Below are 12185 nucleotides of genomic sequence, written 5' to 3'. Positions count from 1 at the left end.
AGCTAGTGTTTATTTGTCAAATAAATTAGTTGCAATGACATTTTTGTCCAATTTCTGTATTGTATCTTTGATATTCGTTCATTTAGATACATGAATTTAGCTGAAACTCGTAAATCAATACATTTTCTTAAAAAATCAACATTAGCTTGTACTGCATTGTATGTTACAGTATTCATTCATACCAATTTTTAACGAATTTAGACATCTCTCAAGCCTCCAGATTTTTTGGAAAATTAAGTGTTCACCCTCAAAACCGGTTTGGCCACAACATAAAAAATTCAAGTTTATTTACAATTTTGACAGTGTGTATATGTTAAGTATGTTTACATGAACATATGTTCCCATTGTTTAGAACTTTATTTATTACAGGATGAATATTACAGGCAAAGTTTAGATGTTTATGAAGTGTCCTATATTTTGACTTTAGTGGAACCTTAAATTTTCCATGAACAGTTTTAATCAATTTCAAAAAGTAAATTATCACTGATATTCGATATATTTATTATAGATTTAATCAAAATACTTGTATCTTCTTTCAATAAAAAACACATGTTATGTTACAATGTTTATCGCTAATCAACACTATACTATAACTGCATGACCGGAAATAAACATCCGACTCCATACACATTTCTCGGGATTATTCTTCGTTGAATTCTTAAATTCGTGGTTCGCTGTGACCCACTAAACCCACGAAAATTGGTATACCACGAATAAAAATGAATCCACAGTACTTAAATTGAGATATCCAAACCAATTATTTTCATTTGAATATCACTTTAAACGGAAGTGTTTATCTCGGAAAAAATGGGGGGGGGGGGATCTTTTTATAGTTAAAGCATCTACATGTCTCAGGTCAAAGGAAAAAACCCATTGAGATCAATATTTTTTTTACAATTAGTATGTCTACACATAGGTATCATGCAAGGTTACGCTGTTTCATCATAGTTGATAAATTCTTTGACAAATATGTAAAGCCTTTATTACAGTGGTTTTAATTGCTTGTGTTAAAAGGTATTGGTATCTGATTAGTTTCAGATTCAATCTTCAACCTTGACTTAAACAACACCTAAATTTCTCGACCTCATCAAATATCATGAAGATTAAAATAAAGGCCTATAATAACGGCTCGCCGCTACCTCTAACTACAAATGATTATTATTTTAGGTCTCCCGATCTTTAAAAGAGGGACGAAAGATACCAGAGGGACAGTAAAACTCATAAATCGAAAATAAACTGACAACGACATGGCTAAAAATGAAAAGGACAAACAGATAAACAATAGAACACATGACACAAACTAAAGAATAAACAACACAAATTAAAGTAGGGTTTGACTGAGTTGAACGTTGTCTAGCTCACCCTATCAAACTAGCAGACGATGAAGAATAGAAGACCAAAAAATCGGGTAGGGAATATTTTATATTAGAAGAATATAAAACTACTCTCAGACAATGAGAGCAATAATACATATATGCTATCATATTTCAGCAATGCTTAGTTTCTATCAACGATTTAAAAGGAGATATGAAGTATGTGTAATTAATTTAGACAGCAACCCAATCAAACAAGAAACACAACAATTTATTTCTAAAGTTCAACCAATGGTCTTCTTCAATGGACTTGTCATTACAACAATTTTTAATTATTTTTAATCTTCCTATAAAATATATAGAATAGTTGTTAATTAAACATGTAAAAAATTATCTTATTAGCCAAAAAAATAATTTATATATTACTTTAAACATTGAACAGGATTAAGAACAAACTTCTAATAGTTGATTTGAGGTTTATTGACCATTTATACAATTTAAATGCCAAATTAGAGAAAACGAAATAAAATCAAATTTCAAATTTCAAAGACGAAGATACTATTGACATTTCAGATTGTATATTTTCTATAAGAATTGAAAACAAGTATAAACATACAGAAACTATGATCGCAAAAAAAACAAAAACTATTACATATGACTGGCTTCCCACGAAAAATAATGTCAATTCAGTATGTTAAACTTTGCAGGATAAGTACGCCGATAAGGACCTTTTTTACACCCAACATTAATAGTAGTGTAAAAAGATGTGAAAACATGTACAAGTAAAACAATAACTATGATACAGTATTAAAAGTTAAAATGTCAAATAACGTGTTTGTTATCTAAAATAGCACTGCAGAACATATATCACCTTCTTTATAACCAATGACATTATCATAATTTGAAAAGATGTCAAAAATCGTTGTAAACATATTTCTTGTGTTCCTATATGGTTAAATTTGACCATGTTTCAATCTCTGCACTTATAATTCATATTATAAACGAAAAACATTCAGGCGATAGCGCCACACTTTTCTATCACAAAGAAGTAAACAAACAACCAAAACAACATAATTGTTTTGAAAAAAGATAAAACGATACAAACGATTAAGACACGAGTTATGCCATCACCCCTACCATTCCAGTGTTGACACATTATCCCCAAACACAAGTAAAATTGTATTAGCCTTTTATAATTTTGCATACACTTTCCAATCACATCAACTAAGAGACGACTAGCTTTTTAGAAAAGCTATTACTTGTGTTAATTATCAATTGTTTATAGATTATAACGTTCCCTTGTCACCATTGTATTTGTCAGTTTATTTTCGATTAATGAGTTTGACTGTTCCTCTGGTATTTTTCGTCCCTCTCTTGTATGGCGTTTACATATATAAATCTCAACTTAGCTTGTTCGATTTGTTCGTGTATGTTCCATGTATTTGATTTGAACGAAAGAAATCTCTATTTCACTAGGGTTTTTAATATCAAAAACTTGTATAAAATTTTATCATTGGTTCATGGACATCATTCGTAAATATAAATCAACGTGCAGACATCTTATACGTTCAGGTATTTCACTTCCGATCTTTTGTGGTAATATTGTATACCAATCACCAAGTGTACGTCATTCACCTCCAAATCCAACCAAACCTTCAACTGACCTATCCTGAAGAGATATTGTTACGATAATGTTGTCAGGTCTTTAAAGATGGCTTTTTTTTTTAAATTACAGTGATTGGCTTATTCACTTTATTCCCAAACCAGATGTTGGCATGATACAAGATATATTTTTTATCGTATATTTGATGAAGGTAGGATAATATCCCTCTTAAGGGGGGGGGGGGGGGTGCTTGATTTTCATATGATGGAGACACAATCTTTCAATCAGTTCGATTTAGGTCAGTAACTGCTAAAAGTGTTTTTGTTAATTTATTATTATTGTCATTTTGCATAGTTTCTTTTGTTATCTGTTTAAACATCGAATTCGGACTTTAAAACTGGCCTTTATTGTGCCTACTCTTGTGTAGCTGTTTATTTATAGTTGGAAACTGAAATAAGGGTAGGGTTGAGATCACACAAAACATATTTACCCACCCGCAATTTTGTACTTGTTCCAAGTTCATACACACTGGTTTTTTTTAATCTAATTTGATTCATTAGTATGTTTCGCAGTTTAGTGTGAAGTTCATTTTCGCTGAATATTGCGCATTGGTTTGTTCTTTTGTCGGTTTGTTGTTTCTCTGAAACATTCCCTGTTTCTATACTCAATTGTATGTCACCTAAAACTGAAAATCGATACATATTGCATTTATTTCCTTTGTTTTCATGAATATTACATATTCAATTGATTTAATATAAGTGAAAATTAGTGAAAAAAGCACATAACATTGGCGAGACGGTTCTTAAACTAAATTCTAAATTCTAAATCATCAAATCTCAAATTTCTAAACAATTAAAATCACTTCTTCATATACAAGTTTTCGTTTAATTAAGGAAAACAGTCTTTAGATATCAAATTGCATTGTTGATAAAGTATAACAATTCTAAATTCTAATGCAATAAGTTTGTTACGATAATTTGTTGACAAATATTTTGAAGGAGTAAATTCCACGTTCTACCAGTCCGTAACGAAGAAAAACAAAACAAACATGATAGTCACATGTTGAGCTTCAAAATCTTCTTCCAGTCAGCGTTGAAACCATTCTAAAGCGTATGAAAGGTAAAAATACGTCTAGTTTATGTTTGACATCGTCAGTATGCATATGACGGCATATTGTTTGGTTGCTTACGACAATGCAACAGTTTCGCGGACTTTTTCATTGAAGTCATTTTACGCAAAAATATTTATTAAATGGTATTAAAAAGTAAAATCACAAAAATACTGAACTCAGAGGAGAATCCAATCGGAAAGTCCATAATCACATGGCAAAATCAAATGACAAAACACATCAAAAATGAATGGACAAGAACTGTCATATTCCTGACTAACGTAAAATTTGTGGGTTATGTTTTAATAATTAAAATTGAAATCGTAATGTTGAAAATAACAGATATACACAATGAGAGGAATCGGACAATGAAAGAGTGGTTTTATACACCGATTACATAAGCATGTATCAACATTAGAACATTATAATAAACACACCGTAATTAAGTTTATCTATATTATTCATTATATTTTCTTGTGTTTATACGACATGTACGAATAATAAAAAATCAAAACATACTAATAATATTTGATCGACGATAAATTAAAAGTTGCATTACTGGTAAATGGAGTCCTTAGAAAAATTATAATCATTTGTTAAAACTTTATCGTACATCTGTCAGAAAGTTTGTCAGATCTGCATTTTTAAGTTTTCATCGTGAAGCCGGTATATTTGCCCATTTTTTCCAGAATCTGAATTGAGCCCGTGATCGCTTTCTGTACCTTTTCTGGATTCCTGATAATCCATACAACACACACACTGAGCCCTATACCACAGAGGACACCACTGAGGAAAACATATTCTGCTCCATGAACTGCGATGGTTGCTAGTTGAAACGTAAGAGACATCTTATTGGCAGAGATGACGTAGAATTTTGAATTTCACGAAATCTGCCAAAGTAATCATGAATTGATGAAATACAAGTTATAAAACAGAACTTCAATTGTTTATTCTTATTCCAAACTGTAATCCGTTGTTTCACAAGCAACACAAATATGAATACTAATTTATGTTTATGAAGGTTAAGTAGAAGACATCTTGAACATTTTTAAGTTAAAGATATTTTATAACTTTTTGATAGCCGTGTTTCCTAAATTATACCACAGCTTTTGTAGAAACAGTCGGCAATAACAACACGAAACGAAGTTGAGTGAGATTGTCAAGGGTTTCAACAAAAAACCACTGTATAATTTACGATACAAAGAAAAGTTATCTCAGAAATATGGAATATCTGTCTTAACATAACTTTATTTTTGCTGTTCAAGTTTTATATTATATATTTATTTGTTTCTTTACCTTGAACATAATTTTGATAATACTTACCCTTTTCGGACCTTACACTTATTGATCCGCCTATTTCTAAAATAAGCCAGTTATTTTGAAACAATGGTAATTTCAGTAAAACAGGATAATAAACGGATCATCAGATATAACAAAATCGATTTTTATCATTAATTTAATTTATTGTCAAACAAAAACAAAAATAAAACAAAGATATTCTTCCAAAAAAAAAAGTAAAAAATTTGTACACCATATCTGGATTTCGACAATTAATGTCTCGTTAGTGATGCTAGCAATTAAAACGGCATTCGGATGACCATATAATCCCCAATTTAGGATAGAAGAGCCGAAACAGTATTGTCTTCATATAGCATTCGGCATGTTGCCCGAGACTAACTACCATGTAAGGCACAACAATTGAGATGTTATTCTCAAATTAAACTAGCATGCTCATAAATAAATGGAAGTGCGTTTTCTTGAATATTTGCGTGAAATTTTCACGAAAGCAATACGATAATAGTAAGAAATTAATTTAGAAAATATACAAAAAAATCTAAAAAAAAATATTATTATATTAAAGCGTCTTTGTTTTCTTTGGTTAAACTTGCAAAACTTACCCTGTGTGCTGACAAACAGAAGACAAATACTGTATAGGCGCACTAGCAACACTTATCATTGATTATATCACAGTAACTAAGTTGAAAACTTCACCTCAGATCAGAAGGATTTAACATATCACTCATTTTATTTTGTTATATATTGATTAAAATCTTAAGTTTTAGATCTGTTCATTGATTTATCCGCAGGGCATTCAGTGAAGTTTAATAAAAAAAAAAAAAAAGAATTTCTTCATGATATTACAGAAAACATTTGATGAGACTGTCATCAAAGGGAGAGGTTTAGCGCTATTAAACCAGGTTAAATCCACCATTTTCTACATTTTGAAAATGCCTGTACTAAGTCAGGAATATGACATGCAGTTCTTGTCCATTCGTTTTTTTTATGTGTTTTGTCATTTGATTTTGCCATGTGATTATGGACTTTCCAATTAGATTTACCTCTGAGTTCAATATTTTTGTGATTTTACTTTTTTCTATATAAAAGCTATGGATCAGCTCGACAGTTGTTGATTGCCGTTTTTTAAAGAAGGAAATAATTGATATGTAGCAATTGCTGCAGTATCAAACTAATTTTATTTCATTATGTTAATAAACTATAATACTTACTAGTTATAGTTTCTAACTGCATACTTCAGATGTTTTTCGTCCTTACTATGCATAAAATAATTCACGTTAAAAAAATCTTATATGACGTTCTACTTTCGCTTAGGAATTTAAGACATGTTATAATTCCAATCGAACATGGTCTACACATATTTAACGACACAAATGAAATTGCGACGTCAGTGTGTTTTAATCAACGCCAGAATAAAAATGGACATTTGTATTGACGTTGCTAGCTAATGAATTATAAAAAAAAATCTGAAGTAATTTGATATTTTTTTTATCGTTAAACGGTTGCCTTTCAAATGTGTATCATAGGTCAGCTTCCAAGTACAAAATTTTTAAATTTTCCTTGAGAAACGAAATAATTATACCATGCCATTCTCTATTTTCATTTTAACATGGGTACTGGGCATTTCATTCGGCAACATTTTACACCTCCCTTTTGCTAGGTATACATGAAATGAGCATAAAGCATGCAATCTATCCATCATAGATTTTTTTTACAGAATCCATCACTTTGATTGAGAAACAAAAAAAACACCTGCATCAGCCGAAACTTTTTTTAATCATGCTGATAAAATAAGTACATACTTTACTAAAGCGACATTTCGGGATAATCTATAAACTGTCGGATAACAAAACATTTTTCTTTCAAAATTACTATCTTCATATGAATTGTCAAAAAATTACCAGAATTACAGTAACTGAAAGAAATAAGTTATTGTCGAGTATTTTGGTAAATCGGAATATAAAAACTGAGTCCTTCAGAAATATCCTACTAAAAATTGTACTTAACCCCTCGAACAATACTGGCAAGATTGTTCCATTGTACTGTATGTCTTGAATAAACCAAAACCAAATGCTTTTTGAACACATATGGCGTCAAAATAATCGAAAATGTTATCGTTGCCGCTATACAACTAAGGTGGGCCACACCAGTTTGATTTGAAGAAAAGAGAATAATGGAGTGCTAAATACAAAAAGCAGGAAGAATAACAAAATAGCAAAAAACATAAAGAATAAAGAAAAAAGGGATACAGAAATGAATCCAATGGGAACCCTCTACGCTTTATCTTCAATAAATTTACTTTAAGAACAACGTGAAATAGCTTAACTTCTATCAATTCTTATGTTGGAATATATTTTTAGATAAACATTCTACAGTTGGTAAGAAAATGTTAGAGATGACACGTTGTCATAGTCGTGAAAGCTTAGGAATTTAAAACTTTATGCATATGCATGTGATATCATAAGGATCAATAGACATTTGTATTTTGAAAGACAAGTATTTTTTCCTACAATATTATCGCATATTATTTTTGCACCATAATCAACAATAAATCATTTTTTGTAATATTCTGACAGTTGTCGAATGACGTTTATCAAAGAAAGAACGAATTAATATGTAACAATATGTTACTAGTTTCATAAAAATATAAACTATAAACAAAAATGATGTCATCAGATCATTCGATCTACCTCACGAAACAGATAAAAGATAAACCACCTACCAATCATCGGTACTACATATTTATAAATGAATGCTCAGAGTAAACAAAACTGGTTAAACCAAGGGCATTTGAAGCATCTGGTGCAAAATATGCAAGAGGTTGATATTAACTTTGAAGAGTCTTAGATTTTTCTTGATACATGTGAGGTAGTTTTCTAGCACTAGATGTTAACCGCTGCTGTAAGAATGTATGGCCCCTATAGCATCATTAGCAAAGTAACCAGTGCATCTCTAGATTTTTTGACAAAACTTATGACATATCATATTTTAAAAATTTCCGTTGATAAATAAAGAAATCATTAGGAAACTAATTTTCCTACTACCTCATACAAAGTTTGTCTTCAAATAATTTTGGCTTTTCCATCTTGTATGTTCTTTTTGTTACTTGGTATTTGATTTGTTCTTCCAAATGTTTTGATTCAATCGCCTGTAATTAGTCTTAAATCAATCTGAAGTAGACAACATGCGAGTCTGACGTAATAAATTATAAACCTTTTTGTTAAATCATTTACATTAATTCTGGCAGATTCTTTTAAATAATAAGCACTCCTTGATGCATGTTCACAGCAATAGCAGGTTAAATCAGAAATGACAACTTAAATTTTTGACAAAATCGTCATTTTGTATATGCATCCTATATATATATTTATCTATAGGTTTATTTTATTAATTTGTTATGTTTGGTGATAGTATGTTATAAAAGCACTCAATTTCAACTTCGGTTCTTGATTGAGTCTGTGTTGTTTTAAATCGTCAGTTTTATTGTAATGGTTTGTTATTCGTTTAATTCACTTCGTTGGCCTTTCTGGTTCAGTCGCTGTTTTGTCTGATCTCCGTTGCCTATTTTGTAACGTATCTTCCTCGCTTCTTACATAAAATCAATCAATTACCGCAAATGGTGATCAATAATTTCGTCTTTAATAATTGTTGTTAGTGTGAACGGATAATCTGCATATCTTCTCCAGTAATTTGTATCTGTTAAGCTTGGGTCACACGTTCACGATTTTTACTGCCGTCCACAACAGGACCATTTACGATTAAAATTTATCAAAAGTCTGTATCATGGCTGGAAATTGAAACTCAAATTAAAATTGGAAAAAATATTTATTGAATCAAGACAACAATCAGATATTGTTCAGGAAGCGTCCAAATTCAACCGTTTCCAAACCGATTTGTCCAGATAATTCTGTTTCCAATCCGATTTGTATTTTTTACATGGTACAAACGACCGAATATGTCCCGACAGTGTCACGATTTTACCGAATGTGATCCGACAGAGATCCGACAGTGGCCAGACAGTGAACCGACGCTGACGTAAGATATCCGTTAGAAAACGGTTGCCATATTTGGTATGATCCGGTACTGTCGGAACGCAATCCTATCACAGTCTGATGTATCGTATTGCACACGGCTTTGTGTGGATCAGTTGTATTGTGTTCCTGTAATTGTCGGAACTCTGACGTGGGTATCATTGTTGAATTTCGTAATAATAACAGGGCTATTCGGGAACGGTTTCAGCCAAGGCGGTACCCATTCGGCAAGATCTGGATGGAATTGGACTCAATTGGCAAACAAAAAAACAACATCAATGACAAATTTCTCCAGATCATGCACGTTCCAGAGAACAACATCCAGAAAACACAGAACAATGTTACGATTTTAATCCGATACATCAGAATCTGTCACGACATAGTCACGATTGTTATCTGACTAGACAGAATCGGCTGAGTTTCTTCGAATGTTACGTGACGCACCTAACTGTCGGGTGTTTGACTGACCTCTCCTGACCATTCCCGATACGTAGGAATCTGTTACGAGCGTATACGATTTCGTTTAGACATTGTTAAAGCATTCCAGATCGATGAGGATAGTAATCCGACTTTTAACTTTTCGTGTCTTAGCGCTGTATGGTATATACAGAGAGCGCGGATGGTACTATTTTGGCATATTTCCTATTTCAAATGTTGTCCTGTTAAAAAAAAAAACTGGTAGTACAAAGTAAGGGTACTACGAGAGTTTTCGAAATTAAGTGCACTTATTCTATTTCGCATAAATATCTTATAAAAAAATTGGACCAGTGTCTCCAAAAAAAGAAGATTCTTTTTGGATAAAATAAATACTTTTAAAAAAAATACTTGCGTTCTGGTCCGGATCACATGTTATCTCGTGTTATGCAGAAAAATGGCATAAATAGATAAGGAATGATTTTGTCATGGATGATAGTCCGTTCCTATGTTGTTTTACTTGCAGTTTAGTGTTTCTGATGGTCTACTGTTTTCCTTAATAGTTATCCCACAAGGACGCGGTGTGTCAGTGTAAGATCACCCCGATGGCCGGAGGCCAGAGGGTGATCTAACACTGACACACCAAGTCCGACTGGGATAACTATTTTACATCCCAGCTGTTTTAGATTAGACGAAAAACCATTTACAGTTCATAAAATCTAGTTTAGAACGCTACACAACCATAACAATATACTTTATATATTACTATATGATGTATACCCTTTTTGACCCCCAAACACGATGAGTAGATATCAAACCATGTCAACTCGCCCCACTTGCCAATCGGCCCACACTATATCGCCACTTTATAAAAAATATCGTCCCACTCTTGTTTACCGACTTGCCATACTTTGAAAAAGTGTAAAATCAAATTGAACAATCAGTCTGAAAACTCACTAATTAACGAAAAAGGTTAAAACCCCACTGAATAAAGGTCTGACAACTCGCCCCACTTATAAAAAGATCTTGCTTCCTTTAAGTATGTCAAATTACTATTATTTCGTATCCAGTCCTGGTGTAGTGGTATGTGTCGTGGCTTGATATGCTAAAGGTCTTGAGTTCGAATCCAAGCATTTACACTGGATTTTTTCTACGTGAATTTTGATAGATAGTCTTTTCCGTATAATTAATTATAAGTTTTATAGTGGATTTAACATTCCCGCCAAAATGTTACAGAACAATGGAAGGCATGCATAACAAAGAAACTCAAACTGGGGTGATCTGGTAGGGGTGATCCGGCTCAGATCACCCCTGTTTGAACAACGGAGCTGGGGTGTAATCTTGTAGTTGATGTGTTTCATTCGACCATGATAATAAGCAGTGTATACAAATTTAAACCAAAAACACATTTCCTCTTCTTAGTTCTTCAAATTATTCTTCAAGGAAACAACGCGAATGAGCATTCCTACATTGTACGTATATACTACTACTGTTCATATGATGAAATCATAATCTTTCAGTCAGTTTAATTGAAGTCTGGAGCTGGCATGTCAGTTAACTGCTAGTAGTCTGTTGTTATTTATGTATTATTGTCATTTTGTTTATTTTCTTTGGTTACATCTTCTGACATCAGACTCGGATTTCTCTTGAACTGAATTTTAATGTGCGTATTGTTATGCGTTTACTTTACTACATTGGTTAGAGGTATAGGGGGAGGGTTGAGATCTCACAAACATGTTTAACCCCGCCGCATTTTTGCGCCTGTCCCAAGTCAGGAGCCTCTGGCCTTTGTTAGTCTTGTATTATTTTAATTTTAGTTTCTTGTGTACAATTTGGAAATTAGTATGGCGTTCATTATCACTGGACTAGTATATATTTGTTAAGGGGCCAGCTGAAGGACGCCTCCGGGTGCGGGAATTTCTCGCTACATTGAAGACCTGTTGGTGACCCTCTGCTGTTGTTTTTTATTTGGTCGGGTTGTTGTCTCTTTGACACATTCCTCATTTCCATTCTCAATTTTACATATTAGTTATATTGATAGTTCGATCTGGAAGACTTAACAGGGTTAATGTTTTAGTTGTGTAGATACGTATTTAACTACAATAATTGTTTTTCTTGCCTGAGGTTTTCAACACTAAAGTATCACTGAATGCTTATTATATCATTTGGAAACAATTAACATTTACAATAAAATTGAGAATGGAAATGGGGAATGTGTCAATGCATCATAACATAACCCGTGTCATGCCAACAACTGTTTAAAAAAAAAAAATAATGTGTTTAGTTCCGATGCAAAGACCTTATCAGTGACTCAATATTCTTTTCCTGTGTTAATAATACCAAATTACTTGATATTCAAATTTCTATACCTGTATATATTTAAAATATCATAACAATGCAATTTTTTTTCGTCAGTGCAG

This window comes from Mytilus edulis, chromosome 10 (assembly GCF_963676685.1).
Source record: "Mytilus edulis chromosome 10, xbMytEdul2.2, whole genome shotgun sequence".
Classification (NCBI taxonomy): Eukaryota; Metazoa; Mollusca; class Bivalvia; order Mytilida; family Mytilidae; genus Mytilus; species Mytilus edulis.
The sequence above is the reverse complement of the archived record's forward strand: the minus strand, read 5'-3'. Positions refer to the sequence as shown.